General features: G+C 50.5%; 1 non-coding gene across 1 annotated transcript; it reads left to right on the forward strand.

The window, feature by feature from the left end:
* The first annotated feature begins 9,820 nt into the window (after window positions 1-9,820).
* On the forward strand, window positions 9,821-9,975 carry LOC143175515 (5.8S ribosomal RNA). Its single transcript, XR_013000275.1, has one exon. It is a non-coding gene; the product is annotated as a 5.8S ribosomal RNA (ribosomal RNA).
* The last annotated feature ends 25 nt before the right edge of the window (window positions 9,976-10,000 follow it).

A 10,000-nucleotide genomic window follows, 5' to 3' on the forward strand; every position in this document is an offset into this window, starting at 1 on the left:
TTCTCCCGTCCGTCGAAATTTTTTTTTTTTACTTTGAACAAGGCGCATAGAGCCCGCCGAACCACGATTTCCGTGCGTCTTACATCTTTCGACGATGGGACGATCCACGCGAAGAGTTGTTTCGTGCTCGCGCGAGGTGCGATAGCGTCGATTCGCTTTTCTGTACGGGGAGAAATAGAACGATGAGTTGACTTATCGGGTCTTCGTTGGAATTACCGTCGCTGGCATTGTAAACTCCAGATGACCTTGTGATTCCTTCGTCGGGCACTGGTAAAGGGTGGCGATGATTCGTTCTATAATAGAAATACCCGTCGTAGCGATTCGGCCGAGACACCCGCCACGAAACACTCTCTCGTCGTGGAATCCCCGCGTCGGAGAGTAAAACGCGCGAAGGCTTACTATGAGAGAAGAAATAGTATATGCCGGTGGTTCGCGTGTGTAGGCTCTATACGAAATTGCGATTCAAGAGAGTAGGAAAAGACGCGATGAACCACGATTTCCGTGCGTCTTACGTCTCTCGACGATGGGACGATCCACGCGAAGAGTTGTTACGTGCTCGCGCGAGGTGCGATAGCGTCGATTCGCTTTTCTGTACGGGGAGAAATAGAACGATGAGCTGACTTATCGGGTCTTCGTTGGAATTACCGTCGCTGGCATTGTAAACTCCAGATGACCTTGTGATTCCTTCGTCGGGCACTGGTAAAGGGTGGCGATGATTCGTTCTATAATAGAAATACCCGTCGTAGCGTTTCGGCCTAGTCACCCGCCACGAAACACTCTCTCGTCGTGGAATCCCCGCGTCGGAGAGTAAAACGCCGAAGGCTTACTTATGAAACTTACGTCTCTCGACGATGGGACGATCCACGCGAAGAGTTGTTACGTGCACGCGTATGGTGCGATTGCGTCGATTCGCTTTTCTGTACGGGGAGCAATAGAACGTTGAGTTGACTTATCGGGTCTTCGTTGGAATTACCGTCGCTGGCATTGTAAACTCCAGATGACCTTGTGATTCCTTCGTCGGGCACTGGTAAAGGGTGGCGATGATGCGTTCTATAATAGAAATACCCGTCGTAGCGTTTCTTCCGAGTCAACCCGCTCACGAAACACTCTCTCGTCGTGGAATCCCCGCGTCGGAGAGTAAAACGCGAATTCATAGTATGGAAACTTACGTCTCTCGACGATGGGACGATCCACGCGAAGAGTTGTTACGTGCACGCGTATGGTGCGATTGCGTCGATTCGCTTTTCTGTACGGGGAGTAATAGAACGTTGAGTTGACTTATCGGGTCTTCGTTGGAATTACCGTCGCTGGCATTGTAAACTCCAGATGACCTTGTGATTCCTTCGTCGGGCACTGGTAAAGGGTGGCGATGATGCGTTCTATAATAGAAATACCCGTCGTAGCGTTTCTTCCGAGTCAACCCGCTCACGAAACTCTCTCTCGTCGTGGAATCCCCGCGTCGGAGAGTAAAACGCGAATTCATACTATGAAAACTTACGTCTCTCGACGATGGGACGATCCACGCGAAGAGTTGTTTACGTGCACGCGTATGGTGCGATTGCGTCGATTCGCTTTTCTGTACGGGGAGAAATAGAACGTTGAGTTGACTTATCGGGTCTTCGTTGGAATTACCGTCGCTGGCATTGTAAACTCCAGATGACCTTGTGATTCCTTCGTCGGGCACTGGTAAAGGGTGGCGATGATGCGTTCTATAATAGAAATACCCGTCGTAGCGTTTCTTCCGAGTCAACCCGCTCACGAAACTCTCTCTCGTCGTGGAATCCCCGCGTCGGAGAGTAAAACGCGAATTAATACTATGAAAACTTACGTCTCTCGACGATGGGACGATCCACGCGAAGAGTTGTTTACGTGCACGCGTATGGTGCGATTGCGTCGATTCGCTTTTCTGTACGGGGAGAAATAGAACGTTGAGTTGACTTATCGGGTCTTCGTTGGAATTACCGTCGCTGGCATTGTAAACTCCAGATGACCTTGTGATTCCTTCGTCGGGCACTGGTAAAGGGTGGCGATGATGCGTTCTATAATAGAAATACCCGTCGTAGCGTTTCTTCCGAGTCAACCCGCTCACGAAACTCTCTCTCGTCGTGGAATCCCCGCGTCGGAGAGTAAAACGCGAATTCATAGTATGGAAACTTACGTCTCTCGACGATGGGACGATCCACGCGAAGAGTTGTTACGTGCACGCGTATGGTGCGATTGCGTCGATTCGCTTTTCTGTACGGGGAGCAATAGAACGTTGAGTTGACTTATCGGGTCTTCGTTGGAATTACCGTCGCTGGCATTGTAAACTCCAGATGACCTTGTGATTCCTTCGTCGGGCACTGGTAAAGGGTGGCGATGATGCGTTCTATAATAGAAATACCCGTCGTAGCGTTTCTTCCGAGTCAACCCGCTCACGAAACTCTCTCTCGTCGTGGAATCCCCGCGTCGGAGAGTAAAACGCGAATTCATAGTATGGAAACTCACGTCTCTCGACGATGGGACGATCCACGCGAAGAGTTGTTACGTGCACGCGTATGGTGCGATTGCGTCGATTCGCTTTTCTGTACGGGGAGCAATAGAACGTTGAGTTGACTTATCGGGTCTTCGTTGGAATTACCGTCGCTGGCATTGTAAACTCCAGATGACCTTGTGATTCCTTCGTCGGGCACTGGTAAAGGGTGGCGATGATGCGTTCTATAATAGAAATACCCGTCGTAGCGTTTCTTCCGAGTCAACCCGCTCACGAAACTCTCTCTCGTCGTGGAATCCCCGCGTCGGAGGGTAAAACGCGATATATAATAGTATATGCCAGTGGTTCGCGCGCGTCGTCTCTGAGATACGCGGTCGACAGAGTTCCGAAAACACGTGATGTGCCACGATTTCCGTGCGTCTTACATCTTTCGACGATGGGACGATCCACGCGAAGAGAACGTTCGTGCTTGCGTGAGGTGCAACAGCGTCGATTCGCTTTTCTGTACGGGGAGAAATAGAACGTTGAGTTGACTTATCGGGTCTTCGTTGGAATTACCGTCGCTGGCATTGTAAACTCCAGATGACCTTGTGATTCCTTCGTCGGGCACTGGTAAAGGGTGGCGATGATTCGTTCTATAATAGTAATACCCGTCGTAGCGTTTCGACCGATGTCACCCGCCACGAAAGTCTCTCTCGACGTGGAAACCCCGCGCCGAAGAGTAAACGCGAAGGCTTACCATACGAAAGAAAACGGTATTATACGCCTGTGGTATGTGCGTCTCGGCTCTGTGATACGCGATCGGCAGAGTTACAAAAAAACGTTGATGGGCCACGATTTCCGTGCGTCTTACATCTTTCGACGATGGGACGATCCACGCGAAGAGTAGTTACGTGCTCGCGCGAGGTGCGATAGCGTCGATTCGCTTTTCTGTACGGGGAGAAATAGAACGATGAGTTGACTTATCGGGTCTTCGTTGGAATTACCGTCGCTGGCATTGTGAACTCCAGATGACCTTGTGATTCCTTCGTCGGGCACTGGTAAAGGGTGGCGATGATTCGTTCTATAATAGAAATACCCGTCGTAGCGATTCGGCCGAGTCACCCGCCACGAAACTCTCTCTCGTCGTGGAATCCCCATGTCGGAGAGTAAAACGCGAAGGCTAACTATATATAAGAAATATATAGTATTATTTATGCCTGTGGTTCTCCGTTTGCCCTACTCTCAGATACGCGACTCGGAGAGTTACGAATAATCGTGATGGACCACGATTTCTGTACGTCTTACATCTTTCGACGATGGGACGATCCACGCGAAGAGATCATTCCTGCTTGCGTGAGGTGCGATAGCGCCGATTCGCTTTTCTGTACGGGGAGAAATAGAACGATGAGTTGACTTATCGGGTCTTCGTTGGAATTACCGTCGCTGGCATTGTAAACTCCAGATGACCTTGTGATTCCTTCGTCGGGCACTGGTAAAGGGTGGCGATGATGCGTTCTATAATAGAAATACCCGTCGTAGCGTTTCTTCCGAGTCAACCCGCTCACGAAACTCTCTCTCGTCGTGGAATCCCCGCGTCGGAGAGTAAAACGCGAATTAATACTATGAAAACTTACGTCTCTCGACGATGGGACGATCCACGCGAAGAGTTGTTTACGTGCACGCGTATGGTGCGATTGCGTCGATTCGCTTTTCTGTACGGGGAGAAATAGAACGTTGAGTTGACTTATCGGGTCTTCGTTGGAATTACCGTCGCTGGCATTGTAAACTCCAGATGACCTTGTGATTCCTTCGTCGGGCACTGGTAAAGGGTGGCGATGATGCGTTCTATAATAGAAATACCCGTCGTAGCGTTTCTTCCGAGTCAACCCGCTCACGAAACTCTCTCTCGTCGTGGAATCCCCGCGTCGGAGAGTAAAACGCGAATTCATAGTATGGAAACTTACGTCTCTCGACGATGGGACGATCCACGCGAAGAGTTGTTACGTGCACGCGTATGGTGCGATTGCGTCGATTCGCTTTTCTGTACGGGGAGCAATAGAACGTTGAGTTGACTTATCGGGTCTTCGTTGGAATTACCGTCGCTGGCATTGTAAACTCCAGATGACCTTGTGATTCCTTCGTCGGGCACTGGTAAAGGGTGGCGATGATGCGTTCTATAATAGAAATACCCGTCGTAGCGTTTCTTCCGAGTCAACCCGCTCACGAAACACTCTCTCGTCGTGGAATCCCCGCGTCGGAGAGTAAAACGCGAATTCATAGTATGGAAACTTACGTCTCTCGACGATGGGACGATCCACGCGAAGAGTTGTTACGTGCACGCGTATGGTGCGATTGCGTCGATTCGCTTTTCTGTACGGGGAGTAATAGAACGTTGAGTTGACTTATCGGGTCTTCGTTGGAATTACCGTCGCTGGCATTGTAAACTCCAGATGACCTTGTGATTCCTTCGTCGGGCACTGGTAAAGGGTGGCGATGATGCGTTCTATAATAGAAATACCCGTCGTAGCGTTTCTTCCGAGTCAACCCGCTCACGAAACTCTCTCTCGTCGTGGAATCCCCGCGTCGGAGAGTAAAACGCGAATTCATACTATGAAAACTTACGTCTCTCGACGATGGGACGATCCACGCGAAGAGTTGTTTACGTGCACGCGTATGGTGCGATTGCGTCGATTCGCTTTTCTGTACGGGGAGAAATAGAACGTTGAGTTGACTTATCGGGTCTTCGTTGGAATTACCGTCGCTGGCATTGTAAACTCCAGATGACCTTGTGATTCCTTCGTCGGGCACTGGTAAAGGGTGGCGATGATGCGTTCTATAATAGAAATACCCGTCGTAGCGTTTCTTCCGAGTCAACCCGCTCACGAAACTCTCTCTCGTCGTGGAATCCCCGCGTCGGAGAGTAAAACGCGAATTAATACTATGAAAACTTACGTCTCTCGACGATGGGACGATCCACGCGAAGAGTTGTTTACGTGCACGCGTATGGTGCGATTGCGTCGATTCGCTTTTCTGTACGGGGAGAAATAGAACGTTGAGTTGACTTATCGGGTCTTCGTTGGAATTACCGTCGCTGGCATTGTAAACTCCAGATGACCTTGTGATTCCTTCGTCGGGCACTGGTAAAGGGTGGCGATGATGCGTTCTATAATAGAAATACCCGTCGTAGCGTTTCTTCCGAGTCAACCCGCTCACGAAACTCTCTCTCGTCGTGGAATCCCCGCGTCGGAGAGTAAAACGCGAATTCATAGTATGGAAACTTACGTCTCTCGACGATGGGACGATCCACGCGAAGAGTTGTTACGTGCACGCGTATGGTGCGATTGCGTCGATTCGCTTTTCTGTACGGGGAGCAATAGAACGTTGAGTTGACTTATCGGGTCTTCGTTGGAATTACCGTCGCTGGCATTGTAAACTCCAGATGACCTTGTGATTCCTTCGTCGGGCACTGGTAAAGGGTGGCGATGATGCGTTCTATAATAGAAATACCCGTCGTAGCGTTTCTTCCGAGTCAACCCGCTCACGAAACTCTCTCTCGTCGTGGAATCCCCGCGTCGGAGAGTAAAACGCGAATTCATAGTATGGAAACTCACGTCTCTCGACGATGGGACGATCCACGCGAAGAGTTGTTACGTGCACGCGTATGGTGCGATTGCGTCGATTCGCTTTTCTGTACGGGGAGCAATAGAACGTTGAGTTGACTTATCGGGTCTTCGTTGGAATTACCGTCGCTGGCATTGTAAACTCCAGATGACCTTGTGATTCCTTCGTCGGGCACTGGTAAAGGGTGGCGATGATGCGTTCTATAATAGAAATACCCGTCGTAGCGTTTCTTCCGAGTCAACCCGCTCACGAAACTCTCTCTCGTCGTGGAATCCCCGCGTCGGAGGGTAAAACGCGATATATAATAGTATATGCCAGTGGTTCGCGCGCGTCGTCTCTGAGATACGCGGTCGACAGAGTTCCGAAAACACGTGATGTGCCACGATTTCCGTGCGTCTTACATCTTTCGACGATGGGACGATCCACGCGAAGAGAACGTTCGTGCTTGCGTGAGGTGCAACAGCGTCGATTCGCTTTTCTGTACGGGGAGAAATAGAACGTTGAGTTGACTTATCGGGTCTTCGTTGGAATTACCGTCGCTGGCATTGTAAACTCCAGATGACCTTGTGATTCCTTCGTCGGGCACTGGTAAAGGGTGGCGATGATTCGTTCTATAATAGTAATACCCGTCGTAGCGTTTCGACCGATGTCACCCGCCACGAAAGTCTCTCTCGACGTGGAAAACCCGCGCCGAAGAGTAAACGCGAAGGCTTACCATACGAAAGAAAACGGTATTATACGCCTGTGGTATGTGCGTCTCGGCTCTGTGATACGCGATCGGCAGAGTTACAAAAAAACGTTGATGGGCCACGATTTCCGTGCGTCTTACATCTTTCGACGATGGGACGATCCACGCGAAGAGTAGTTACGTGCTCGCGCGAGGTGCGATAGCGTCGATTCGCTTTTCTGTACGGGGAGAAATAGAACGATGAGTTGACTTATCGGGTCTTCGTTGGAATTACCGTCGCTGGCATTGTGAACTCCAGATGACCTTGTGATTCCTTCGTCGGGCACTGGTAAAGGGTGGCGATGATTCGTTCTATAATAGAAATACCCGTCGTAGCGATTCGGCCGAGTCACCCGCCACGAAACTCTCTCTCGTCGTGGAATCCCCATGTCGGAGAGTAAAACGCGAAGGCTAACTATATATAAGAAATATATAGTATTATTTATGCCTGTGGTTCTCCGTTTGCCCTACTCTCAGATACGCGACTCGGAGAGTTACGAATAATCGTGATGGACCACGATTTCTGTACGTCTTACATCTTTCGACGATGGGACGATCCACGCGAAGAGATCATTCCTGCTTGCGTGAGGTGCGATAGCGCCGATTCGCTTTTCTGTACGGGGAGAAATAGAACGATGAGTTGACTTATCGGGTCTTCGTTGGAATTACCGTCGCTGGCATTGTAAACTCCAGATGACCTTGTGATTCCTTCGTCGGGCACTGGTAAAGGGTGGCGATGATTCGTTCTATAATAGAAATACCCGTCGTAGCGATTCGGCCGTGTCACCCGCCACGAAAATCTCTCTCGTCGTGGAATCCCCGCGTCGTAGAGTAAACGCGAAGGCTTGCTATAGAAGACTATAGTTTATACGCCTGTGGTTCACCGGTTGCCTGCTCTCCGGGGTACGCGATCGCGCAGGAGTTACGGAAGAACTTGATGGGCCACGATCTCCAAGCGGCTATATCTTTCGACGATGGGACGATTCACGCGAAGAGAACGTTCGTGCATGCGTGAGGTGCGATAGCGTTGATTCGCTTGTCTGTACGGGGAGAAATAGAACGATGAGTTGACTTATCGGGTCTTCGTTGGAATTACCGTCGCTGGCATTGTAAACTCCAGATGACCTTGTGATTCCTTCGTCGGGCACTGGTAAAGGGTGGCGATGATTCGTTCTATAATAGAAATACCCGTCGTAGCGTTTCGACCGATGTCACCCGCCACGAAATTCTCTCTCGTCGTGGAATCCCCGCGTCGGAGAGTAACCGCCGAAGGCTTGCTATAGAAGACTATAGTTTATACGCCTGTGGTTCACCGGTTGCCGGCTCTCCGGGGCACGCGATCGCGCGAAGGTTACGGAGGGACGTGAAGCGCCCGAGCAATGAAACGTCCGCAGGAGGAAACGAGCAACCGCCGAACATTGTTTCGCGACGTTTCCATAATGTATTGTCGTTTCGCTCGCATCCCGCTTCTTTCCCCTAGTTTCCTCGACGCGTAGTTTCGCAGCCTTAGTGGACGAATCATTCTCGATTCGAGGAAAGATATGCAGTGGGGCGTGCAATGAGCCCGCCAGAGACCACGATCTCCAATGCGTCTTTACATCTTTCGACGATGGGATGATCCACGCGAAGAGAACGTTCGTGCTTGCGCGAGGTGCGTTAGCGTCGATTCGCTTTTCTGTACGGGGAGAAATAGAACGATGAGTTGACTTATCGGGTCTTCGTTGGAATTACCGTCGCTGGCATTGTAAACTCCAGATGACCTTGTGATTCCTTCGTCGGGCACTGGTAAAGGGTGGCGATGATTCGTTCTATAATAGAAATACCCGTCGTAGCGATTCGGCCGAGTCACCCGCCACGAAACTGTCTCTCTTTCGTCGTGGAAACCCCGCGTCGGAGAGTAAAACGCGCGAAGGCTGTGACTGTAACATATATATATACAGTATACAATGCCTGTGGTTTTTGCGCGTGTCGGCTCTTCGGTATACGCGATCGGCCAGAGTTACGGAGGGACGGTGAAGCGCACGAGAAATTGAAACGGCCGCACGATTGGAACCGAGCAACCGTCGAACATTGTTTCGCGACGTTTCCATAATGCGTTTTCGTTTCGCTCGCATACCGCTTCTTTTCCCCTAGTCTCTGAGACGCGTTTTCGAGCCGTTCTTCTACTATCGATTCTCGTAGAGAGAAGGGACCGGGTAGTCTGGAAGTGGAACCCGCATCTTGCGTGTACCGTACACGGAATTGAGAGGACCGGCCGTGAAGCTCGTTTTAAAGCCGTGCGTCTGACACCCAACTCTTGCGCGCCAATTTCGCGGCAAGAGATAATATGGGACGAATGACCGGCAAAGAGCCAGCTGTGAAGTCTGTTTTTTTAATCGAATCCGTGGACGTGTGTATGCCGTAGCGTCGCTCGTCGTGTTCGTTCATGGTCGTTCCGAGAGAAAGAACGAAAGCGGTAACGAAGGGACCGGCCGTGAAGCTCGTTTTAAAGCCGCGCGTCTGACACCCAACTCTTGCGCGCCAATTTCGCGGCAAGAGATAACATGGGACGAATGACCGGCAAAGAGCCAGCTGTGAAGTCTTTTTTCATTATTTGCTTTCAATCGATCGATCGGTACGATTCGTGCAACGTTTCGCGCGATGCGACGCGAAAACATGCGCGCAACAATAGATGCGTCTGATCGGAAGAACGCGAGGGTCGACTGCACGCGATGGATTCAGTATCGGGTAGGATACAAAATATATCCCCGTCGTTTCCACGCGTGCGAGTCTTCTGCGTCTTTCGCGGGTTTTTGAATGCACTATACGCCCGGAACGTCGAGAAATATATACATATTACTTGAACGTTTTTCGTCTCGAAAGGCTTCGGTGTCGTCTCCAAGGCGACGCCTGAATCTCCTTCGCGCGCTGGTCGGAGATTCAGGTATCAACTTTTATCTTCTCTTTGAAAGAAGAGAGATATTAGGTCGAACAAATGAGAATAAAATTATATATGTGAAATATAAAATTTATACGATTACCCTGAACGGTGGATCACTTGGCTCGTGGGTCGATGAAGAACGCAGCTAATTGCGCGTCAACGTGTGAACTGCAGGACACATGAACATCGACATTTCGAACGCACATTGCGGTCCACGGATACAATTCCTGGACCACGCCTGGCTGAGGGTCGTTTACGTACCATACACTGCTTGCGT

This window comes from Nomia melanderi, unplaced genomic scaffold (assembly GCF_051020985.1).
Source record: "Nomia melanderi isolate GNS246 unplaced genomic scaffold, iyNomMela1 scaffold0098, whole genome shotgun sequence".
NCBI lineage: Eukaryota > Metazoa > Arthropoda > Insecta > Hymenoptera > Halictidae > Nomia > Nomia melanderi.